Source organism: Dasypus novemcinctus, chromosome 15, assembly GCF_030445035.2.
Source record: "Dasypus novemcinctus isolate mDasNov1 chromosome 15, mDasNov1.1.hap2, whole genome shotgun sequence".
Classification (NCBI taxonomy): domain Eukaryota; kingdom Metazoa; phylum Chordata; class Mammalia; order Cingulata; family Dasypodidae; genus Dasypus; species Dasypus novemcinctus.
This window is the reverse complement of record NC_080687.1, coordinates 18,077,954-18,099,574: the sequence shown is the minus strand read 5'-3', so window position 1 is coordinate 18,099,574 and position 21,621 is coordinate 18,077,954. Positions and strand designations below refer to the sequence as shown.

Below are 21,621 nucleotides of genomic sequence, written 5' to 3'. Positions count from 1 at the left end.
GTGAAAAAGGTGCAGCCTGCCAGGAGTGGCGCCGCACACACGGAGCGCTGACAAAACAAGATGACACAATAAAAAGAAACACAGATTCCCAGTGCTGCCCAATAATGTAAGCGGATGCAGAACACACAGCAAATGGACGCAGAGAGTGGACACAATGGGGGGAAAGGGGAGAGAAATAAATAAAGCAAAAATCTTTTTTAAAAAATTCCATCGTATGTATATAACCCATTTTATTTAGCCATTCATCAGCTAATGGACACTTGGGTTGCTTCCATCTTTTGGCAACTGTGAAAAATGCTACAGTGAACATGAGTGTGAAATATCTCTTCAAGGCCCTGCTTTCAATTCTTTTGGATATATACCTAGTAGTGGGATTCCTGGGTCATATGGTAGTTCTATATTTTACTTTCTGAGGAACTGCCAAACTGTTTTCACAGTGGCTGCACCATTTTACCTAGCCACCAACAAGGAATGAGTGTTCCTATTTCTCTGTAACTTCTCCAACACTTGTTATTTTCCTCTTTTTTTTTTTTTTTATAGCAATCATTTTATGGGGTTTGAAATTTTATCTCATTGTGGTTTTGATTTGCATTTCCCTGATAGTAATGAAGCTCAGCATCTTTTCATGTGCTTTCTGGCCATTTGTATATCTTCTTTGTCTGTTCAAGTCTTTTGCCTTTTTTTTTGCGGTACTGGGTGCTGGGAACCAAACCTGAGACCTCATATTGGGAAGCAGCAGACAAACACTGAGCCACATCGGCTTCCCTGAGTTTTATCATTTGTATTGCTTGTTGTTTGTTTTTGTTTTTCAGGAGGCACTGGAACAAACCTGGGACCTCCCATTTGGGAGGTGGGAGCTCAACAGCTTAAGCCATAGCTGCTCCCTGCTCATTTTTTAATTAGGTTGTTTGTCTTTCTGTTGTTGTCAAAGGATTTCTTTCTTTTTTTTTTAAGATTTGTTTTTTATTTAGAAGAACACACAGCAAATGGACACAGAGCAGACAACAGGGTGAAGGGGAGAGAAATAAATAAAAATAAATCTTAAAAAAAAAAGACGTCAAGGTCGAGTAGCCTTTAGGAAAAAAAAGTCACTACTGATAATTCAGGTCTTTCTTTTGCCATTTTACTATTTAGCTTTTGTAAGTCTTATACCTTTTTGCTTCCTCACTTCTGTTAAAGTCAACTTTTATATTTATTTGCTTTCTTGTCTTCTACCGTATTTAGTGTCTTCTCATTTTTATCTAGATATATTTTTCATCTGTTTTTCCTTGCAGTTACCATAGGGTTAAAAGTTAACAACCTAAATATATAACTATTATATTTGGTGTGATACCAACTTAACTTCAGTAGCACGCCCATATACTTTTCCTATACCCCTTTGTAATCCCACCATTTTGTATACTTATTACCTCTTATATTTTGAGGGCATTTTATACAATGGATGTCCAAAAACCTAGATTTATCATTACTTTTTAGGCATTTGCATTTTAGCAACCGTAGGAGATAAGAAGTGGAGTCACGTACCAAACAATACAATATATTATTACTGCATTCATAATTACTCAAATGATTACCTTTACTGCAGGTATTTATTTCTTTATGCTGCTTTGAACCACTCATCGTCTAGAGTCCTTTCATTTCAGACTGAAGAACTCACTTTAGCATTGTTTGTAGGGCAGATCTAATAGAGATATATTCCCTCAACTTGTGTTTATCTGAGAATGTCTTAATCTTCCCCTCATTTCTTAAAGAGAATCTTCTCAGATATAAAACTCACGGTTGGAAGGTGTTTTCCTTCAGTACTTTAAGTATCTCAACTCACTGCCTTCTTACCTCTTACCTCTACTGTTACTTCCTTGTATGTAACACATTGCTTTTCTTTTGCAGTGTTTAGAGGTCTTGCTTGCCTTTTGCATTTGATAGTGTAATCAGTATATGACAGGGTGTATTTTTCTTCATGTTTATCCTGGTTGGTGTTCTCTGAGCTTCTTGGATGTGCATATTCATGTATTTTGCTGATTTTGGAAAGTTCTCTGTCATTATTTCAGGGACTATTCCTTCTGCCCCTTTCTCTCTTTCTTCTCCTTCTGGAACTTCCATGACATGTATATTGGTTTGCTTGATGGTGTCCCATAGCTGTCATAGACTCATTTTCACTTTTGAAACATTTTTTCTTTCTCTTCCTCATCCTGACTCATTTCAAGTGTTTGTCTTCAAGTTCACTGCATTTTTCTTCTGCCAGCTCCAATCTGCTCTTGAAACCCTCCTGGGCATTTTTCATTTCAGTTATTGTGGCCTTCAACTTCAGTGTGCTTTCTTTTTAAGCTTTCTATCTCTGTGCTTAGACTTCCATATTGTTTATTCATTGTTTTCCAGATATCCTGTAGTTCTTTCTCTGTACTTTCCTTCATCTCCTTAAGCATTTTTAAGATCATTACTTAAAGGCTTTATTTGGTATATCCACATTCTCTTCGTTGGTGTTTTCTATAATTTTACCCTTTTCCTTTGAATAGGCCATTATTTCCTGTTTCTTTGTATATCTTGTATTCTTTTGTTGCACACTGTACTTTTTAAAATTTAAAAAGTTAACTCTGGGACTTACTTCCTAGGATGTCTGTTTCCTGTTTGGTTTTGTTTCCTAGTGATAGAGAGAGGTTTTCTTGCACTTCACCCTTCTATTAGGAAGCTCCTGAGGAAATGCATGTGCAGGGTGTTCCCTGTCCCGCCGGGGCTGTCTTGTCCTGGCTTTTGCTTGTTGGCTATTTGGAGTTCTCCTCTTAACAGGACTTTGGTTGTCTCCTCTGTTTCAGTACTGAAGTTGGCAGGCCTTTGTTCCAGCCTGTCTGCCTCCATAACTTTTTTCATTCCCTTCATTTTCTCATGCTGCTTCTGCCTGGAGTTGCAAATTTTGGGAGGAGGGCTTTCCAAATTTGGCCTTTCCCAGCCAAAACAGGGCCAGGGACCCACAAAGGGAGTACAGAACGGCTCCAAAGTGCCCTGTGGAAGGGGCCAGGAAGGTGCCAAAATCTTCCCTGATAGATCCCCAAAGCTGAGCCTACTTGACCCGGCAAATGCAGCCCTTCAACTAACTTACCCCCACAGCCCCAGGGAAGCACTGCATCTTTATATCTCCACTGCTTTCCCCCCTCTCTGGGGCAGGTTGAAACAACAGCTGCTCTCAGAGCCAGGACTCAAGATCCAAATTTGCTAATCAAAAACCATGATCATAATCACATACACACTCCTGTTCTTGTCACCAGCGGCTGGCCAGGGACTGGACCCTGTGAAGGCTCTCTGCGAGAGTGAGGCATGGGTGCAGGTGCCTGCAGCATGGAAAGAGCAACTTACAGTTTTTAACCGTAATTTATCAGCCTCTTCCGCCCACTCTTACCTGGATGTTGTATAGTGTTCTTCTGGTCTCTGGAATTTCAAAATAGTTGTTTCAGACAGTTCCTGCCTGTGTTGTAGTTGTTTTGCTGGAGACTAAGTCCTGGAGCTCCCTACTCTGCCATCTTCCCTGGAAGTTCTCCCAGTTTTAACGATTTTAAAGTATAAAATTCAATGGCATTAATTTCATGCACAATATTGTGCTACCGTCATCACCATCCATTACCAAAACATTTTCATCACCCCAAACAGAAACTCTATACCCTTTAAATAAGAAAACTTGACTTCAGTTGGTGAGTAATTCAGGCAGCTTCATATCCGCACACTGAAAGCCTCTGATGTATTTATCAGGCATCATTTACAACTATGTTTTTCCTAACGAATGAAGGAAAAGATTTTTCTCTTTGATAGTGCGTGAAGGATTCCTTTGAGTGACTTTGCCAGCTAGCCAAAAACACAAGGACTGTTGATCAAGAAAGAAGTGGGTTTATTTTCTAACTGAAATCTCAGCAAGTTCTAGAGACCCTCAGAATCTAGCTGAGCTTTGCTTCAATGACTTTTCTATGAAGAACCTATTCTGAAACGAGAGGCTATTGTTTAAAACCTTACTCTTCTTTCTTGTTCTCTCCCCCGAGTCTGATAATGTTGACCAGAAGCTTCTCTGTTCTATTGAATTGAATGTCTGAGACAATCATGTGGTCCGGTTTTCAGTTCATACACACAAAGAACTGCAGTCACATAATGACACTGTACGATGAAAGGCTAATGGAAACACATTTGGGGAACTATAGGAAATTAGGGGCATGAAGCAAAGAAGATACTAAAGAATTTTGTATCAGAGATAGTAGAAAGTGATTAATCACTTATTGGAGTTAGGATTCCCAAATAATGGCTTTCCAGGCCTTTCTCTTTTTTAAAAAAATTTTATTGCAGTACATTTATGCAACTAACATTTTCCTATTTTAACCACTTTCAAGTGTACAATTCAGTGGTATTAATTACATTCACAGTACTGTGCTACCATTACCAATATCTGTTACCCCAACTTTTTCATCACCTCAGATGGGAACTCTGCATTTGTTAAGCAATAACTCTCCATCCCTCCCCACCCTCTGGTAATCTGTAATCTACTTTCTGTCTTTACGAATTTGTTTCTTCTAGGTATTTCATATATGCAAGATTATACAATATTTGTCTTTTTGTGTCTGGCTTATTATACTCAACATGATATCTTCAAGGTTCGTCCATATTGTCACATGTAGTAGAACTTCATTCCTTTCTACAGTTGAATAATATCTCATTGTGTGTATTTGCCACATTTTGTTTATCCATTCATCTGTTGATAGATACTTGGGTTGCTTCTACCTTTTGGCTATGGAGAATAATGCTGTGATGGACACTGGTGTACAAATACCTATTTGAGTTACTGCTTTCAATTATTTTGGGTATTTACTCAGAAGTGGGATTGCCAGGACATATGGTAATTGTATGTTAAACATCCCGCGGAACTGTCAAACTGATTTCCATAGTGGCTTCACCATTTTACAATCCCACTAAAAATGTAGTGGGATTACTAATTTATCCACATCCTCAGCAACACTTGTTAGTTTGTTTTTTGTTTTTTTTAAAATAATGGCCATCCTTGTGGGTGTGAAGTGGTGTCTCATTGTAGTTTTGATTTGCATTTCCCTGATGGCCACCGATGTTGAGCATCTTTTCATGTGTTCATTGGCCATTTGCTTATCTTTTTTGGAAAAACTTCTCATTCTTTTCAGTGAAATATTCTTCTATAGATTAAAAAAATGTTTGGATTAGTTTGTAAAAGCAGTAAAGGATATAAAATTGTAAGCAGAAATGGGAAACATTTTAATATAGCAAATATAGCTGATCTGTCACTACCTTAGCATATCAATATTTCCTGATCTAGTCCTTATCCTTATGCTCATATTATTTGTATATAAATTCAATCATTTATATCCTTTGAGGATTTTTAATTAAAATATTTTTGTAGTTTACTAAGGCAACCTTAAATTTTTTTTTCTAAACATATGGTTATTGGGAAGAGGCTGTCTTTCTGGGTTTTTTTTTTTTCCTTTTGTATTTATTGTCATGACTAATTTTATATTCTTTAAGAACCACCAGTGAAATATATGCCTATGTGTATATGGACTACAAAGTACAAAAAAAAAAAAAAAAGAACCACCAAACAAAAAGCCTTTTATGGATGTTTTACCAGGAATGGATAAAACAATATCCTTCTCTTATTCATGCTTGTTCATTTGTTGGTACTGATTGAATACCGACATTGGGTAAGACACTGTGTGAAATACATCACTCTAGGATACACAGTTCCTGCCTCTTGCCCCAGGAGCTCAGCATCTACCAGGAAAGGCAGCTACAGCACTGCGTGTGACATGACACATGTGGTGGAAGTGGTACACACCCAGCCCTGGGGCTTGCAGAGGGTTGAGGGACCACAGCAAATGGGAAGTTCTCAGAGAACGGTTAGATTTTAAATTGGAATTTGAGGAACAGAAAGGGATGCACGGAAGCAAAGTCAGCGAAGGAGGAATTGGGACAGAAGAAGAGATATGACTTGAAGGAGAGGGAGGGGTTGAAGGCAGTTCTGAAGGTTCCAGTTTGGAGAGATGAAAGATGCCACAAACTGAAATGGAAAAGTCCAGAGGAGTAGCCAGCTTGAGTCTGATCCTAAATCCAGCTTTGGGGATGTGGACCTTCAGATCCTGGCGGAACACTGAAGCTCTAGGGAAATGCCAGAAGAGGTTGGAATCAATCACAGAGAATCACACTAGCAGTGGATGTATTTAAAGAAAAATACCAGAACAACTCTTTGAAAGCAGAGTTTTCCACTCAGTGGCTTTGGCTGGCTTCCAGATCGTTTCTTAGAGCAGGACAGACACATGGTATAAAAACCATTTTGAGACCTCTCTTTTGTTTTTGCTCAATCCCTTGTGGTTTTAACTGGCACAATAAAAGTGCTTCAGTAAGCAGGGTCAAGTAGGACAGACCAGAAATAAATGTGAAAATGAGACTATAGGCTGTGATTAGAGGCTCTAACATGGTGATTTTCTTTAATTATGTGACATGAACTAAAGGTGATCATTTATTATGAAACAAACTTTGGGCTTGTAGAGGCATAGAATAGATTATAACTGCACTTTAAAGTGTTTTGTGCAAGTAGATGAAACAGAGTCATTTCAGAAAACAGCGAAGCAATATTTAAAAATAGATGAAAGAGTTTTCAAATTTTCGTATTTCTTTGTTCCTGAGAGACTGGTTACAATAGTTCTTAAGAGGGATGTAAAGCAAGACTTTTTTTTCTAGTTCATAAGCATTAGGATATTTTGTTTTTGGATCAATGCATAAATGGAAGTCAGTTCACATTTAGGAAGGAAGTTCACCAAACGAAATTGAATTTACTTGGATAAACTAACGTGTGAAGATGTGTCCTCCCATGTAGTCAAACAGGTGCTTTCGTGACCTGCTGGTGGGAGGACATCAGGACAATCTTTTTGGAAAGCAGTTTGGCAATATGCTTCAAGAAGGCTTACCAGGGACGTGGACATGGCTCAAACGATTGTGCTTGAGCCATGGGAGTTTCCAGGTTCGGTTCACCTCCCTGGAGAAGGTGAGCTGGCACAACAAGATGATGCAACAAAAGAGACACAAAGAGGAAAGACAACGAGAGACACAACAAACCAGGGAGCTGAGGTAGCTCAGGTGATTGAGCACCTCTCTTCCACATGGGAGGCCCGGGTTTGGTTCCCAGTGCCTCCTCAAGAGAAGACAAGCAGACACAGAGAGAATACAGCAAATGGAGAGAGCAGACAGCGACTTCAAACAACAAGGCGGCGGGCAATAAATAAGTAAAGTAAATCTTTAAAGAAAAAAAGAAGACTTACTGCGGGAGTAGATACAGCTCGAGTAGTTGAGTGCCTGCTTTCCTCGTATGAGGTACTGGGTTTGATCCCCGGTACCTCCTAAAAAAACAAAAACATGATAAACCAACTCGGTGGGGCTGGCGGAGCTCAGTGCAGCTTCCCAGATACGAGGTCCCAGGTTCAATCCCTGGTCCTGATACCTAAAAAAAAAAAGGGTTTACCAGACAAACATAGTGAGCCCACTTTAAGAATCTGTCCTAAAGAAATTATCATTGTTATTGATGTGGAAAAGATGTACATACAATAAGCATCACTTATTTATAACAGCCCCAAATTGGAAATAACTTAAATATCCAGCAATTGGAACATGTTTAGGCAAATTGTCAAACATTTATGTGGTGGAATATTTTTAAATCTATAAAATTATGGGTTTTAAGCTCCTGGGCTGCTCAAGAAAATACCATTAAATAGTTCAGCATAAACAGTGGGACTTCATTTGCTTACAATTTTGAGGCTGGGAAAAATAAAGTCCAAATCAAGGTGTCATCAAGAAAATGCTTTCTTCCTGAAGGCTGTGGCATTCGGGGACTTGCTGTCTGTGACACTGGGGTTCTTGGCTTGTCACACGGCAAGGCCCCTGGTGGCGTCTCCTGGTCTCTCCCTTCTCTTACGGGTTCAATTCCTTGCCTTCTGTGGCTTTCTCTTCCTCATGTCTGAACCCCTTCTGCTTATAAAAGGACTCCAGTAATAGGTTTAAGACACATCCTGATTGAGGTGGGTTGTGCTTTCTTAAGTGAAGCAACCTCATCAAAAGGTCCTAATTACAACTGGTTCATGCTCACAGCAATGGATTAAAGAACATATTATATTCCGGGGTTCACACATCTTCGAACCACCACATTATGATTTGGAAGAAAATTTAAGATAAAGAAATGTTCATAAGATATTGTTAGGTAAACGATATCAGGAAAAATGTACTGCTATGTTGAAACTGATTTTGTGTAAGTATGCACTTATAAAGTAGCTCAAAGAAAATAAATCAACATGTTAGCAGAATCTGTCTACGGGTGGTGAGATTTTACATGTCTTTCATGTTTTTTTTTCATGCTTTGGCATTTATATTTTCACTCTAAAGTGTCTTGGTGTGTATTTTTGGGGGGAGAGCTTGTGATTTATTGGGTGTGGCAGTTTGAGATTATTTATGAACCCCCAAAAAAGATAAGGATTATGTTTGTAAATTGGTCTGCTCCTCTGGGCATGATACCCTTTGATTATAATAAATTCAAAGGTTTTACATTTACTTGATTAAATCAAGATTAGGGCTTTGATTTGACCATGTCATTAGGGTGCCTCGGGGTTGAGTCCCTGCCCCCTTGGTGGGCTACATAAATGAACACTCGCTCAAGAAGACACACGGGAGAACACAGAAGAAGACACCAGAGCTCCATGGACACAGAAGAGGAGAGAGCTTCGATCCTGAGGCCGCAGAGAGAGATGAGCCATTCGCCTGACAGCTTAACGCTGACCTTGTGAGAGAGCAGAGCAGCTGAGCCCAGAAAGAGAGGAGCCCTACGCCAGCCTACAGCTGAGCTTGGAAGAGGCGGGAACCACCGAGGCTTAGGAGGAAGAAGGCAGGCTGAGCCCTCGCAGAGAGCAGCAGCCATCTTTGGAGAGGAAGGAACCCTGAACTGGGCTCTTTAGGGCTGGTACCTGTAAGCTTATACCCCACATATACACCCTTTATAAAAGCCAACAGATTTCTGGTGCTTTGCATCAGCACCCCTTTGGCTGACTAACTTCGGCTTTTAAAATCTGTGGATAGGATCTTTCATTAATTCTGCAAGAGTTCTGGCTGCCACCTCTTCAGATATTGCCTCTGCCCCCTCTTTGTCTCCTTTTCATCTAGTATATTGATGAGACATGTGTGAACCTTCTCTCTATACTATTCTCGTCTTTTTACCTCTTTTTTTCATACTTTCCATCTCTTTGACTTTCCATGGTTCATTTTGAATAATTTCTTCAACTATGTCTTTAAGTTCATTAAATCTGTCTCCAGCATTCTGTTAAATCCATCCATTGCACCTCATTTTTAAAAAAAATCTTCTTAAAAGCATCAATATGCAATATTCTCAATGAAGATGGGAACCTGGTAGGAATGTCCCCATTTCATTCAGAGCAAAAACCAAAGTTTTTATGATGATTTTTTAGACTTGCCATGGCCTGGGCCTCCCGGACCCTGTACCTCTCGTACTCTTTGAACTCGACTATTTTTCACTCATATTGCTCAAGACGTATGGCCTCCTCGGTATTTCCTTGAACATGCAAGGGACACCCTTCACTCAGATTCCTCACCTCCTTCAGACCCTCCCACGTCACTAGATGCCCAAATTCCCCTTCTTCTGCTCTACTTTTTTTTCCCCATGTACTTATCAGATTCTAAGTATTGCCGTTTTCATATTTTTCATGTTTACTTTTTACTGTCTCATCGCACTAGAATGAGGGCAAGGATCTTTGTTTCATTTTCTCCTGAGAAATTCATTTCTTTAATTGCTATGGAAGATTCAGGTTTGTTGGTCTTTTTTTTACAGATTTTTTATTTTTTAATTTTTCTCTGCCCCCCCCCCCCATTGTCTGCTCTCTGTCCACTTGCTGTGTGTTCTTCTGTGTCTGCTTGCATTCTTGTCAGTGGCACTGGAATTTGGTGTCTCTTTTTGTTGCATCATCCTGCTGCATCAGCTCTCCATGTGTGCGGCACCACTCCTGGGCAGGCTGTGCTTTTTATTGTGTGGGCGGCTCTCCTTGCAGGGTGCACTCCTTGCGCATGGGGCTTCCCTACGTGGGGAACATCCCTGCATGGCATGGCACATCTTGTGCGCATCAGCACTGCGCGTGGGCCAGCTCACCACACGGGTCAGGAGGCCTGGGGTTTGAACCCTGGACCTCCTCTATGGTAGGCAGATGCTCTATCGGTTGGCGAGAGGCCTGAGGTTTAAGCTTTTTGAGCTTCGAGTAAATCCTGTGAGGGGGCAGAAAGGGGGTGGGTTAGGAGCAGGGAAAGGACTGGTGTTCTCACGCCTTTTATTACCTCGAGATTCCATGGACACTGCCAATTTCAATGTCTCTTTGTATTTTTTTGAAGGTACAAAAGAAAATTCTTCCATATAATCCCCTATATATATAAATATAAAATATAAAATACATAAAAATTCTCCCCATTATATTTTATATATATATCTAAATTCTACCCACTTTATCTTTAAATATATGGAGCAAGAAAGCATGTTTTTGTTAAAGCAAGTGATCTGAAAAGGAAAGTTCTGTGACAATGCAGATAATGCAACACACATGTATTTATTTATATATTTTAATGGAGCCCAAAGCCCTGTAGTTGACTTGCTTAAAAACAATAGAGCAGGTTGCTGAGCTGTAGCAAGAGATTGAGCACCTCTCTCCCACTCCAGAAGGTCCCACGATTGGTTTCTGGTGCCACCTAAAGAGAAGACAAGCAGACACAGAACACACAACGAATGGACACAGAGAGCAGATGGGGGGGACGGATAAATCAACAAATCTTTAAAAAACAAAACAAAATAATACATGCATTTGGTCTGTTAACCAGACCTACTTCTCCTGAAAAGGGGAAAATCATCACATGAGGGTGCTAGGGGTTTAGGGTCCCATTTAGGTTATCGTTCCTGGGATCTGCCATAAGACTGAGGTCACAAAGTCCATGAGATCAAACCACATCCTCAAGGGCTACTTCTGGCCATTGAATATAACTTAAATATTCCTGCTAGTATCTGACATTTTATATCCGATTTTTAAAATACTTGGTCTACTTAGAAACTAGAAAAGTAAAATAAAATTCATCTGTAATCCTAGAGATAACTATTATTCCAGTTTACTTTTTTAAAAACATTTATTTCTCCTCCCTTCCTTGTTTGCTCACTGTCTGCTCGTCTTCCTGTGGGAGGGGGCACCCAATCGCTTGACCACCTCTGGTCCCTGCCTGTCATGCCTCTCATGCAGTTTCCCCATTTCCTCATCTTGCCTCACCCCCTGTCTTGCTCCTCTTTTTTAGAAGGCACCAGAACCGAACCTTGGGACCTGCCGTGTTGTGGGAAACTGGCTTACCTGTTCCTTATTGTAAATGTTACACCTGTTCTATTGTAGATGTTGCACTTGTTCCCTATTATTGTAGATGATGTGGCAGTTCTAACAGCAACCAGCTGCTTGGTAGTTTCCAATAAACACGAGGTGGAAACAAGGGTCGAGGCTCTCAAGTTCCAGAAGCTGTGAGTCTCCTGGTCCCACCTTTATCTCCTCTCTTGTGTGTGTCTCTCTCTCTCCTTCATTTTGTAAAGTTCTGCATTGCCTTCCCTTCAAGTCAACCTATCACAGAGCTGATCTCAGCACTCCCGTGTGGTAGGCAAGCGCCCAACCAACCGAGTCACATCTGTGTCCCCCACCCCTTTTTTTAATGTGATATGTACTTCATAGACAAATAGACAAAACCATTTCATTCAGACCTGCCTGGACTCCATGCAAAGTCGTGGGGCAAGAGGCCCAGCCTTCAGGTGCAGGAGAACTCGTCCAGCAGACAGACAGACCGACAGTCCAGGCGCAGGCTTGGCACGGCTTCAGGAGGCGAGGGTGCTCTGAGCGGGGCTGCAGGCAGGTCTAGACTCCAGACATCGGAGGAGGATTTCACCCAGAGGCCGGCGCCCGCCTGCCCGAAGCGGCGCCCGAGTCCCACGCGGTAGCTCCAGGGCCGCTAACGGGGCCGTGGGCCTGCAGCCCCGCGTGGCCGGGGCTTTCCCTTCTTCAAGGAAAGGGCGACATCCTCAACTTCCTGGGAATTCTGGGTCGTCGGGGTCCTGGCAAGAAACACACGGCACTCTCAATTCGGATAACCTAAGAGGAGTTCAGTAACGAGATGCCGGCCAGGAACCCAGGGCAAGGACAGAGCCGGAGGTCCGAGTGAGCCCCTGGCTTGGAGAGCGGCCAGGGCTCCCGCAGGCACGACAGCCTCCCCGCCCAGTTCTCCTAAAAACTCATTTTAGAGAAATCAGAAAACATAGGCGGGTGTAAGGAAGAGGGTGGACCTCAGAGCGCCCTTTAAGTGGGGAAACCCGAAGGCCGGAACGGAGAGAAGTGGGCAGGCGCTTTCGAATACGTAAAGCAGCACCAGTAGGGTCCCAGGCGCCGGGAGAGTGCCTTAAGAGAAAGTGTCGCCTCCTCTCAGTGCTGTTAGCATTTCAGGAAGAAGCGCTCGGGGCAGTTCCGCCTGTTTTCCCTCTTCCTAAGCAGGCACGGATAATCCGCTTTGCAGGAGGGCCACAGAGCACGGGGTTTTGAGCCCCCCTCTTTAGAACTGCGAATGCAAGTGGCTTTGTTGAGTCAAGCGGGGAGAGGGGGCTGTCTTACAGCTCTGCTGGGGGGTCACTCCCGCCCCTCTGCCGTCCTTCCGTCCAGCCTGGCGGGAGGCTTCCCGCACCGCTGTGCTCACGCCGGGGCACCTGGCCGCGCGTTCCCGAGGGGCGCACCGCGGGGGCTGCCGGGCCTGGGCTATGGAGCAGGGGCAGCCGCTGCTCCGCCAGGCCCGGCCCCCAGCGGCGCTGCTCGGTGACTCCGAGGGTCTTGGGTTGGGTTCCCTGTCGCCCACCGGTCCGCAGGGCTCAGGGACTCTGCAAGGCATCGCCCCAGACCCCTCCGCGCAGTGCTGCCCTTTTGCCTCCTAGACTCGTTCTGCTTCCGCGTGCTCCGCGCTTGGCCGCTCCCTTCCCTGCGGCTAACAGGGAACCTTGTAAACCTCTCCTGAGTCACACGTCTGCTGTCAATCGTGGGGGCTTCGGGGTGGTTCTTGCCACCTCTGCTAGAGAGCCCTGGAGACAGGCAGGGTCAGAAGACCTGGCCTCCCCGGGTCCCCAGGCTCTGCTCCTGCCGGGGAAAGGGTGCGGGAGCGCGAGGACCGCGGAGCCTCGCACCGGGCGCCGGGAGGGCGCGGGAGTGCGGGCACCTCCTCCTGGGCCAGGGCGCGCGTCGTGCCGGCCTGACCCAGTCCCGCACCGGGCCCCTGCGCAGGCCCGTCCGCTCCACGGCCTGACCCAGTCCCGCACCGGGCCCCTGCGCAGGCCCGTCCGCTCCACGGCTGGGAGTCGGCAGCCCCCGCAGGTGCGGCTCCTGAGAAGCGCGGGTGCTGCTTCGGCTGCAGGGGCAGGGGTGGAGGAGAAAGGGACAAAATCCTAGGGGCCAGGGGATGCAGGAAAACGGGGTGACTTGACACTTCCCTCGCTTCTCTGGACAGCAATTCACGGCTGAGACTGTGTGCATTTGGATACAAATAAACCCGAGGATGTAGCGACCTTTCTCTTGTGATAGGTTCAGACGCAGTTGAGTTTACTAGGGGGATAACTTGACATAGTGGAAAGGAGAAAAATTTCCGAACTAGACAGGCAGCTCTTTCTTTCTGCTGGAAAGAGCTTAACCCCCCTGTAACTGGCAAACTCCTACTCATCCTTCAGGTATATACACACATACATACATAACTATGTAAATATAGTGATTGGATTAATGTCTACTCCTTTCCTGGATTGTAAACTCGGTAAGACCAGGGATGTCTGACTTTGCTCAGCTTCACATCCCCATGCTCAGCACACAGTCTGGCACTTAGATTCTCAGTGAAAAAGGGCTTCGAATGAATGAGTGGGCTTGATCCCAGCGCTGCTTTTACTAGCTCTCTGGTATTCAGAAGTCTACTTTATGTCTCTGTGTTTCACCTTCCACATCTGCCAAGTGGGGAGTAAGACACCAATATTGTAGGAAATGTGTGATGAACTGAACTCAGGGACTTGAAAGTCTTTAGCATGGTGCTTGGCACATAACATGATGCATGATGCTCAGAAAATATTAGTTTGCTTTTTTCCTTAGCAGCACTGGTCTTCTTGTTGCTGTTTCTATCAGAGAGGAAAAAAAGTTTGCAGTCTGACTGCTGGTAATCCCCTCACCCCACAGGGAAAAATAGAAATCCCTTGTTTCCAAGTAGATGTTTAATTTATGTTGGCCATCCCCCAAAATGGACATAATAACTTTTTTTTTTTTAAGATTTTATTTATTTCTCTCCCCTTCCCTGCCCCAGTTGTCTGTTCTGTCTGTCCATTCGCTGTGTGTTCTTCTGTGACTGCTTCTGTCCTTATCAGCGGCACTGGGATTCTATATTTTGTTTTGTTGTGTCATCTTATTATGTCAGCTCTCTGTGTGTGCGGCACCATTCCTGGGCAGGCTGCACTTTCTTTCGCGCTGGACGGCTCTTCTTAAGGGGCGCACTCCTTGCGTGTGGGGCTCCCCTACGCGGGGGACACCCCGGCGTGTCAGGGCACTCCTTGTGCGCATCAGCACTGCGCATGGGCCAGGGCCACACGAGTCAAGAAGGCCGGGGTTTGAACCGCGGACCTACCATGTGGTAGGCAGACACCCTATCCATTGGGCCAAGTCCGCTTCCCCATAATAACTTTTTAGTGTTTCCAATCCAAGGATCTCAAAAATATATGATAAATAGGAAAAGACATGATTCACTAGTTCATTTATTCAACAAATGTTTATTGAGTGCTTACTATACATCAAACCAATGTATGTGTTAGATGCTGGAGAGAGCAGTGACTAAGACAGCTCTAAATTCCTACCTCATGGAGCTTATGTTCTATAGAGAAAATAAAGGCAATAATCAAAATAAATAGCATATACACTATTTTAGACGTGACAAATGCTGTGAAGAAAAAATTAGGAAGGGGAGTGTGGTGATTTGAAGATGAATGTATCCCAGAAAAATATGTTCTTAAATTTAATCCTTTCCTGTGGGTGTGGACCCATTGTAAATAGGATCTTTTGATGAGGCTACTTCAGTTAAAATGTGACCTGCCTCATTCAGGATGAGTCTTTTTTTTCCCCTTTATTTTTGAAGGAGCTTTAAATTACATAAATGTTACATTGCAAATATAATGAGTCCCATATACCCTACTCCTCTCCCCTCCCCCTCCCACACGTTCCCCTATTAACAACATCTTTCATCAGTGTCGTACATTTGTTACAATTGATGTACACATATTGAAGCATTGCTACTAAGCATGGTCCATAGTTTACATTATGGTTTACACTGCATACAATTACAGTTTTATAGGTTTTGACTAAATGTATAATGGCTTGTATTCATCTTTGCAGTATCATGCAGAACAATTCCAATGTCCCCAAAATGCCCTGTGTTACACCTATTCTTCCCTCTTCCCTCAGAACCACTGGTGACCACTGTCTTTATATCAGTGTGACAAGTTCTCCTATTACTAGAATAATAATAAATCTACTTTAGTCCAGAGTTGCCTTCCCCCCTTATGTTTACTGGTTCCTTAATCTTGAGGATTTTGGGATGGTGATGCTCACGCTGCTTCTGATTGAGAGGGGGCTTAGATCCCATGGGGCAGATGGATGGAACTGTCTTGCTTGCAGTTGTGGTTACTGTTTTTTTGGAATGGGCATTGTCCATCATCATCCTTTTGTTAGTTGTTGTGGCTAAATAAAATGAACTGGAGAGTCGGTGTTGGCTGCAGTTCTGCTGAGATTCACGGCTCAACCGGCATATGAACAGCTGGAAGATTTAAGGGACATATATTTAATGGGTATAGGGCTAGTTATAGGTTCAAATAAATGAGACAGAAGAACCACATGTAGGAAAATTATAAGTGAGTCTAGCCCTGATACATTGGGGATATAGGTTATCATATATTCCATATAAGGCCCACTGATGGGGTGCTGATTTCCTGGAGTTGTCTGCCCTGTCTATAGTGTCCAGATATCTCCACAGCCCTCAGGAGCACTCCTGCTTAAGGCACTGTTTACTGTGGCAGTCAGTGAGATCCTCCAGAGAGGTGCTTAAGTGTAACCTCTGGAATGACCTTCTGACTCACTTTGAAACCTCTTAGCCAAAAAAACTCACTTGTATTTAATATTTCCTCTTTTTGGTCTAGGTCTTTTTCCAAAAGCATTGCCACTTGGTGCTTGGTAATAATCCCCTGGTGCCAAGGAGGTTCATCCTTGGGAGTCATGTCCCATGTCAGGGAGAAGGTAAATACATTTATTTGCTGAGTTTGGCTTTGAGAGAGGCCACATTTCAGCAAGAAGGATGTTTTCAGAGGGTAACTTTTAGGCAATATCTATTACTAGGGTAAGTTTGAATTTCATAAGAACAAAGTTCATAAGTACAAGCATCAATATCAAGAGCCTGACGAATTGGTCTATCCTCCTATGCTAGACACTGCCCAAGTACTCTAGAGATTCTTGCCACTCTATGAGAGAATGTAGCAGGACTTCCCAGGATGGGACTTCAATATTCCATAGGTTATTCTGTGGATCTCCACCCACCAAGATGACACCCCATTACCATATTCTATAGAAGCATGCTCCAAGTTCAGCCCTCACCACACATGCCCCCACCAGTGATACCCTACATCAGTGATCCTCCTTTGCCACAGTTACAACCCTTCTGCAATCCCAAACCTCCCCCACAACAAAGACAACAAAATAATAATAAAATAAAAATTTAAAATATAAATATAAAAAATTAACCTTTTTGTGTGTGTTTTGTCTTTCATCACTGTAAGATCTATTATCTTTTGTGTATATTGACAATTTCTCTGTATTTTCCCCCAGGGTCTTATTTTTTTTTTACTTTATTATCCAAAAAGATTTAGATTACAGAAAAGTCACATAGAAAGTATAGGGGATTCCCACATACCCCACTACACATCCTCCCCTACCAATAACATCTCACATGAGTATGGTGCATTTGTTACAACTGATGAACAAATATTGAAGAATTGCTACTAACCATGGTCAGTGGTTTACATTATGGCTTACCTTTTGCACCATATATTTTTATAGGTTCTGACAAAATGTATAATGGCCTGTTCCATCATTGCAAGATCATGCAGAACAATTTCAAGGTCCACAAAATGCCTATGTTCCACTCATTCTTTCCTTCCCCTCCCCTTGGAACCTATGGCAACCAAAAATTTCAATTTTTAAAAAATAAGGTTCAAAGTTACATGTATTAATATTGAGCGCTTGACATACTGGTCTTTTTACTTTGTCCTTTAGTGACTGGCTTACTTCACTCAACATAAGGTCTTCAATATTCATCCATGTTGCTGCATGTGTCAACACTTCATTCCCTCTTACCACTGAGTAATATTCCTTGTATGTATATACCACATTTTCCTTATCAGTTCATCTGTTGATGGACACTTGGGTTGCTTCCAACTTTTGGCAATAGTGAATAATGCTGCTATGCACATTAGTGTGCACATATCTGTTCATGTCCCTGCTTTCAAGTCTTCTGGGTATATACTTTTCAATTCTTCTAGGTATATGCTGGATCAATTCTATAGCTGGATCAATCCTGAGGAACTGTCAAACCATCTTCCACAATGGCTGCTCCATTCTACATTCCCACCTTCCTCCACATCCTCTCCAACACTTGTAGTTCTCTGTTTTTTTAATAGCGACCAGTTTGATAGGTGTAAAATGATATTTCATTGTAGTTTTGACCTGCATTTCTCTAATAGCTAGTGATTTTGAGCGTCATTTTTAGCCATTTTTATTTCCTCTTTGGAAAAGTGTCTATTCAAAGCTCTTGCCCATTTTTGAATGGGTTGTTTGTCTTTTTATTTTTGAGATATGGCATTTCTTTATATACACTGAATATTAGGCCCTTATTGGATACGTGGTTCCCAAATATTTTCTCCCATTGAGTAGGCTACCTTTTCAGTTTCTTGACAAACTCCTTTGAAGTACAAAGGTTTTTAATTTTGAGGAGGTCTCATTCTTTTGTTGCTCATGCTTTAGATGTAAAATTTATGAAATCATTTTCTACTACAAGATCTCATAGGTGATTTCCGACATTATGTTCTAGAAGTTTTATGGTCTTGGCTCTTATATTTATGTCTTTGATCCATCTTGAGTCAATTTTCGTATGGAGTGTGAGATGGTGATCCTCTCTCATTCTTTTGGACATGGATAGACAGTTCTCCTAGCACCGTTTGTTGATGAGGCCATTCTGTTCCAGTTGAGTGGGATTGGTGGCCTTGTTGATCATCAGTTGACCATACATGTAAGGGTCTATCTCAGAACTCTCAATTCAGTTCCATTAGTCAGTATGTCTATCCTTGTGCCAATACCATGCAGTTTTCACCACTGTAGCTTTGTGGTATACTTTAAAGACAGAAAGTGTGATTTTTCCAATCTTTTTTTTTTAAAGACTTATTTTATTTATTTATTTATTCCCCACCACCACCCTTGCAGCTTATTTTTTTGCTGTCTGTTTTCTGTGTCTATTTGCTGCTCATTTTTTCTGTGTCTGCTTGTCTCCCTTTGTTGTGTCATCTTGCTGTGTCAGCCCTCTGCGGCGCATGGGCCATCAGCTCTCTGCAGCACACAGGCCAGCTTGCCTTCACAAGGAGGCCTGATGTGAACTCAGGGCCTCCCATATGGTAGATGGGAGCCCAACTGATTGAGCCACAGCTGCTTCCCTTTATTTTTCTTTTTCAGTATATTTTTGGCTATTCAGAGCTCCTTACCCTTCCAAATAAGTTTCATAATTGGCTTTTCCAATTCAGTGAAAAATGCTGTTGGGAAGCAGATGTGGCTCAAGTGATTGGGCTGCTGCCTACCACAGGGGAGGTCCTGGTTTTGGTTCCTGGTGCTTCCTGGAGAGAACGAGCAGGACAGTGAGCTGGCATGACAGGCTGGCACAGCAAGTTGGTGCAACAGGATGATGCAGCAGGGAGAAACAAAGAGGAAACACAATGAAATAGACAACAAAGCAAGGAGTGGATATGGCTTGGGTGATTGTGTGCCTCTTTCCCACATGGGAGGTCCTGGGTTCGGTTCCCGGTGCCTCCTAGGGAGAAGAAGAGCAGATGCAGAGAGTACACAGTGAATGGGCACAGAGAACAGACAGCACAAATAACAAGGAGGAGTAGGTAAATAAATAAAATATTTTTTAAAAACGCTGTTGTAATTTCTATTGGGATTGTGTTAAATCTGTAAATCAATTTTGGGTAGGACAGATTTCTTTTTTTTGAGGTACTGGGACAAGGGATCAAAACTGGGACCTCACATGTGGGAAGCCAGAGTTCAACCACTGAGCCCCATCAGCCCCCCTGAGTTGATCTTTTTGCTTGTTTGCTTGTTGCTTGTTCTTTTGCTTTTAAGAGGTACCGGGACTGCAGGGACAGATGCTGGACATTGTACGTCCTGCCACAACCCACTGGGTGGACTGGGCGAGAGTGTAAACTACAATGTAAATCACTATCCATGTGGGGCAGCAGTGCTCCAAGATGTATTCACCAAATGCAATGAATGTCCCACGATGATGAAAGAGGTTGTTGATGTGGGAGGAGTGGGGTAAGGAGGGTGGGGGGTATATGAGGACCGCATCTTTTTTTAATGTAACCTTAAAAAAAAAAAAAAATAAAGAGGGGGAAAAAAAAAGAGGTACCGGAGACCAAATCTGGGAACTTCCATGTGAGAAGCAGGTGCCCAACCACTTGAGCCACAGCCACTCCCCCAGGACAGACATCTTAATGATGTTTAGTCTTTCAATCCATGAACAGGGATATTCTTCCATTTATTTAGGTAATCTTTAATTTCCTTTAACAATGTTGTGAAGTTTTCTTTGTACAAGTCCTTTACATCTTCCGTTAAGTTTATTCCTAGATATTTGATACTTTTGGTTGCTGGTGTACATGGAATTTTTTTTCTTGATTTCAGCCTCAGATTGCTCATTATTAGTGTACAGAAATGCTGCTGATTTTTGTGCATTGATTTTATATCCTGCCACTTTACTGAACTCATTTATCAGCTCTAGAAGCTTTGTTGTAGATTTTTCAGGGATTTCTACATATAGGATCAGGTCATCTGCAAATAGTGAAATTTTTACTTTTTCCTTTCCAATTTGGATGCCTTTTATATCTTTTTCTTGCCTAAGTGCTCAAGCAAGTACTTTTAACACAATGTTAAATAAGAGCAGTAACAGTGGGCATCCTTGTCTTTTTTCCAGATCTTAGAGGGAAAGCCTTTAGCATTTCACCATTGAGTATGATGTTAGCTATGGGGTTTCCATATATACCCTTTATCATGGGAGGTTGCCTTCTATTCCTATCTTTGCAATGTTTTTATCAGGAAAGGGTGTAGTATTTTTGTCAAAGGCTTTTTCTGCATCAAGAGATGATCATGTGATTTTTTTCTTTCAGTTTCTTAAGGTGGTATATTATATTGATAGATTTTCTTATGTTGAACCATCCTTGCATACCAGGGATGAATCTCAATCGATCATAGTGTATAATTTGTTTGATGTGTTGTTGAATACGATTAGCAAGTATTTTGTTAAGGATTTAAACATTCTGTTTCATTAGAAAATTGGTCTGTAGTTTTCTTGTGATGTCTTTTTGTTGCTTTGGTATTAGGATGATGTGGACATCAAAGAATGAGTTTGGCAATGTCCCCTCCAATTCTATTTTTTGGAAGAATTTAAGCAGGATTGGTGTTAGTTCTTTCCTGAATGATTGGTAGAATTCACCTGTGAAACCATCTGGTCCTGGGCTTTTTTTTTTTTTTAAGATTTTTATTTATTTATTTAATTCCGCCCCCGCCCCCCCCGCCCCCCCCCCCCCACCCCGGTTGTCTGTTCTCTGTGTCTATTTGCTGCGTCTTGTTTCTTTGTCCGCTTCTGTTGTCGTCAGCAGCACGGGAAGTGTGGGTGGCGCCATTCCTGGGCAGGCTGCACTTTCTTTTGCGCTGGGCGGCTCTCCTTACGGGGCGCACTCCTTGCGTGTGGGGCTCCCCTGCGCCGGGACACCCCTGCATGGGGCTGCACTCCTTGCGCGCATCAGCACTGTGCGTGGGCCAGCTCCACACGGGTCAAGGAGGCCCCGGGTTTGAACCACAGATCTCCCATGGTAAGCGGACGCCCTAACCAATGGGCCAAATCTGTTTCCCTGGTCCTGGGCTTTTTTAATTGGAGAGGTTTTTGAGGACTAAGTCAATCTTGTTACTTGTGAATAATCTGTTGAGTTCATCAATTTCTTCTTTCATCAATGTAGTTGCTTGTGTATTTCTAGAAATGTGTTCCTTTCATCTAGGTTATTCATTTTGTTGGCACAGAATTTTTCAAAGTATCTTCTTATGACACTCTTTATTTCTATGGGAGTAGTGGCTTATCCTGTCTCTCATTTTGTTTTTTTAAACTTTTTTTACCCCCCCCCCCCGCAGGTTGCTTGTTGTC

At 42.7% G+C, this 21,621-nt stretch overlaps 1 long non-coding RNA gene across 2 annotated transcripts; it reads right to left on the bottom strand.

Annotated features, from left to right (window-relative positions):
* Window positions 1-4,296: 4,296 nt before the first annotated feature.
* LOC111759451 (uncharacterized) lies at window positions 4,297-12,517 on the bottom strand. Of its 2 annotated transcripts, XR_002793431.3 has the most exons (3): window positions 11,819-12,517; window positions 7,311-7,489; window positions 4,297-5,174 (listed from the first exon to the last, which is right to left on the bottom strand). It is a non-coding gene; the product is annotated as an uncharacterized lncRNA (long non-coding RNA). The 2 variants fall into 2 exon arrangements; XR_002793436.2 differs by lacking the exons at window positions 4,297-5,174; window positions 7,311-7,489 and adding an exon at window positions 10,622-10,779.
* Window positions 12,518-21,621: the final 9,104 nt, after the last annotated feature.